A 4498-nucleotide genomic window follows, 5' to 3' on the forward strand; every position below is an offset into this window, starting at 1 on the left:
TCTCTGATCAATTGCATATTTCTCTGCATTTTATTTCAATGTTATTTGCAAAATTCATAAAAAAGGGGTATTTTAGTCATTTCCTGCATTCAAATTCATTATGGTCCTGGAAAATTATTTGAGTCTTTCCAATTGGTTTGTATAAGTCCTTGTTTCAATCCCATGATTAAAATCCATTTCAAAAATTCTATTTGAGTCATTTTGAGTCAGTTTGGTCCCTAAGGGCATTTTAGTCATTTCCTGTGTTAAAACTCTTTTAACCCCTAAAAATTGTCTCTGAGTCTTTTAATTGGCTTGTATAAACTCTTGCTTTAATTCCCTGTAAAAAAACCATTTTAAAATTGCATTTGAGTCATTTTGAGTCATTTTAGTCCCCAGGGGCATTTTGGTCATTTCACACAAAATTTTGACAGAGAGAGGTTACTTTGAAGTACCTCATTTGGTAGTTGGTTCATTTTAGTCCTTTTTGTGTTTTTTAATTGTTTCACTTTACGTTTTGTCCATTTTACTAATTTTATTCCAATTTTATTATTATTTTCATTTTGGTCATTCTACTTTCAGAAATTGCATATTAGTCCTTTTTCATTTTAAGTCTTCTTTAATTGCAGTTTCGTCTTTTAACCAGTTTTGCATCCTGGTCCTTTCAGTCTCAAACTTTTGTTTTTAGTCCTTTTCCCATAATTGCAGTTTGGTCCTCAAGTTTTAGTTAAGTGCAGATCAGTCCAAAGAGTTTGTTATGAGTCCAGGTACACGTGGCAGGTTATGACAGGCCAAGATATCACATTTGGCACCTATAAAGCAGTGCCAACTCAAGTCAAAGAAAAAAGATCACCATTCATTCATCGCCACATCACACAAACACATTTACCCATCTCTCTCCAGAATCAAAGAAATTAAATCCAGAAAAAACTCAAGAACACGATGAAGGTTGAAGCAAGCTTCAAACCCTAACCGTTTTCTTCATCCACAATTCCAACAAAAAACCACCAAATCCATACCCAAATTTATCAATCCCCACAAAATTCAGCATCACAAGATTGTTAGGAGCAACGATTACATCAAAAACAGAAAGGAACAATCACAAACCCTAATTTTCCAGAGTCACAAATTGAACAAAATTGAAGTGAATTTCGCGAAGTTCTCAGAGATTCAAAGCTGAATCTTCATCATCGAACCAAAATCACTGTAATTCCAGTACGAATTCGTCACTGAAGTGACAAATCCATACGATCACAACGTTCGAACATGAGAAGAAGAAGAATCGAAGAAGAAGAATCAAATCAGAGAAGAAGAAGAAGAATTTCACCGGTTCGTTTTCAGTTTGCAACAACAAATCACTTACCAGAAACTCAGAGAAAATTCACGAAGATTCTCTTCATCTTCTCACTCGAATTCCCGTTCAAACTCAGGTAAAACTTATAAAACCTTCTCGTTTCTGTTTCAAAGCTTCATCGAAGGTTCATAAACATAAATAAACGGTGAATCGAAGTAGATTAACAAGTTCTGAGACTTGTTCATTCGAAAAAGATTGAAAAAGATTTGATACCGAAACATCAAACGTAGATCTACAGCGTTTCACCGTTTATTTTTCAAATCTAAGCTCATATCCGAAATCAGCATGAAAAATAGAGTAGTTTAGGGTTTAGATCCATGTAGATCGGAGAAAGTTAGAGTTCCGTCACTGGAATCTTCACCGGCGGTGGTCAAACCCGCCGGAGAAGACGACCGGAGTTTTAGAGAGAAGGGAGAGAAGTCTGAGACTTAGAGAGAGAGAGAAGTGTGAAGTGAGGTGAACCGGTCCACAAATCCTTATATAGACAGTTGAACCGGTCCGGTTCAGTCTTGGTTCACCTGTCCTTGCATCCTGACCATTAGATCTAGGGTTTGATCCATCTGGATCAATCCTACGGCCTCTGCTGCGTCCCTGAGATCCTGATCCAGTTTATGTGTGGGCTTGGGCCTTATTGTCCTGCAAGCTTCGTTTTCCTTCTTATTTTTTGCTATTTTCCACGCTGTTTGGGATCTTTGCACCCCTGTCATGACTAATTTGTTTTAGAAAATTCCATAAAATTCACATATACTTTCTTGATAATTTTGTGATGTTTTTGTGTTACTTGTTTACTGAAAAACTTGATAAAAAAATATTGTGGCATTTTTTTGCTTTATCACTTGAATTTTATGTTTAAAATCCATGAAAATTGCATGATTTAATTCCAATTCTTGATAAATGTTTGTGGTTCATGATATATGATTTTATGAAGTTTTTTACTACTGTTTGAATGTGTTTTTACTGAATATGTGCATGTGATGCTTGGTTGCTTGCTTTGCAAGTTTTGTTTTGTGAATAAATAGTGCAAATAGGTCTAAATTCACATAAAAATGTAAAGTTTACAATGACACTTTGATTCTCATTTTAAAACCTGGATTTTATGTCTTGAAAGTATGTTGAATTATGAGGATTATAGGTCATATCCAAGCCTTGCATTGGTGATGAATTTTTAGGGCTATTACCCATTATTTTTGCTTGCATTTTATGTCAATTTTCTTACTTTTGTTATGATAGCTTTTACTTGCTTTATATCTTGTGCTACTAACATTTTCATCTCATGTTTCATACATTCCATAAGCATATTTCATCCTTCAATTTTAGCTTCATTTCTTGCACTTTAATTCTCATGCCAAGACTTAGAATGTAAAACCTAGGGTGGTGTATTTTACTTCGTGCAATTTTAAATTCTTGCAAGACCATAGAATGTAAACTAGGGCCAATGTAAAGGACAATGGACTCTAATGATGTACACCGACACAAGCACCGACACATGCACACACATCACATGGATACTTTAGATGATGTTTAGGGAATGTATGCTTTAGATGTATGTTTAGGAATCACGATACTTAGAAAATTCTCTTTTCCAAAAAACATGAACCGCTTCACTCAAATAATTTTCCAAAGAAACCTTGCCCATTGAATTTTCCTTTTATTTTCTTAAACAAAAATCTTAATGAATTTTAATCATACTTAGACTCTTTTTGCAAAGTAGCTAATCACACCTAACATTTTCCAAATCTTATGCCCTTGAGGCCTCTCTCTTATTCTTCAAAATTCCATTTTCAAAATTAAAATCAACCAACAAAAACAAAAACATTTTTTGGAAGAGAACTACATGGAGTTTGATCCCTTAAAAGGGTATGTAGGCAAGAAATCAAAACTTCTCCAAGTCCAATAAAACAAAAATTCAAACATCTCCTTCTCCCTCCAATTCTTGACTTAGTAAACTCTTAGGTGTAAATATCATTTTTTCAAATAGCATTTAAAAATAAAGCGCGCGCGTAGAAAGTAAAGACGGTTCCTATAGGATACTATAGTCGTTATGGGTGCCTAACACATTCCCGTAACGAAAACAACTCCCGGACCTCGATTCTCAAGGGTTTTTCTTATTTTTCCCTTCCCAAGAAAAAATGAGATATCAAAGGTTAAAAAGGTTCAAACTTAATCAATGTTTGACACCCGACAAACCAAGATAAAACACATACCTGCCTCTTTTTTGGAGGATGAAGAACTAGTGATGGCTCTCTCGTCGGTCCATTTGTAATGATTTTGAGACATGTCTTCAATCAAGGCGTATGCCTCCGTGTAGTTCTTGTTCATTAGAGCTCTACCTGCAGCTGCATCAACAGACATCTTAGTGGTATAAGATAAGCCATTATAAAAGGTGTGGACTGTGAGCCACTTCTCTAGGCCATGGTGGGGACAAAGTCTTGGCATTTCTTTGAAACGCTCCCACGCCTCATAGAGAGATTCCCCATCTTTTTGGTTGAACCGTGTGATTTGGTCCCTAAGCTTAGCAGTTTTGGATGGGGGAAAGAACCGGGCAAGGAATGCTTGCCTCATCTGATCCCATGAAGTAATGGAACCGACTTCGAGGGAATGGAACCAAGTGCTAGCTCTATCCCGTAAGGAAAAGGGAAAGAGATGAAGTCTTACGACCTCTTGGTTCTCCTTCATGGTTCCACTAATTCTTAGGAAAACATAGATGTGAAGATTGGGATCCTCGGTGGGGGATCCCGAAAATTGGTTTTGCTGCACCAAGTTAAGTAGGGCAGGCTTTATTTCAAAATTGTCATCCTCAACCGTTGGGTACACAATAACAACTTGTGGCTCAGCCGTAGACAGCGTTGCATACTCTTTGAGAGTGCGATCAACCATGGCGGTGTTATTTCGTGCGTCTCTCTTTCGTTTATGCAAATACCTTTCGATCTCGAGGATTATTACCACTCGATTTCTGGTTTTCCGCATAAAAAATTGGGAACCCAAGAAGTTAAAGATAACAGAAAAATTAAAAGTTAAAAAGAAAAGAAGAAGAAGAAGAAGAAGAAGAAGAAGAAGAAGAAGAGAGAAATCTAATCACTAAAGAAAAGTTAATTAAATTAGTTAACTCCCCGACAACGACGCCAAAAACTTGATAGGCCAAACTGCAAGTGCACGGTCAATCGA

General features: G+C 36.3%; 1 non-coding gene across 1 annotated transcript; it reads left to right on the forward strand.

The window, feature by feature from the left end:
- Positions 1 to 3740: 3740 nt before the first annotated feature.
- On the forward strand, positions 3741 to 3847 carry LOC146915491 (small nucleolar RNA R71). Its single transcript, XR_015017058.1, has one exon. It is a non-coding gene; the product is annotated as a small nucleolar RNA R71 (small nucleolar RNA).
- The last annotated feature ends 651 nt before the right edge of the window (positions 3848 to 4498 follow it).

Source organism: Medicago sativa, chromosome 6 (assembly GCF_051527215.1).
Source record: "Medicago sativa cultivar Bolivia chromosome 6, Bolivia_mono, whole genome shotgun sequence".
NCBI classification, from domain to species: domain Eukaryota; kingdom Viridiplantae; phylum Streptophyta; class Magnoliopsida; order Fabales; family Fabaceae; genus Medicago; species Medicago sativa.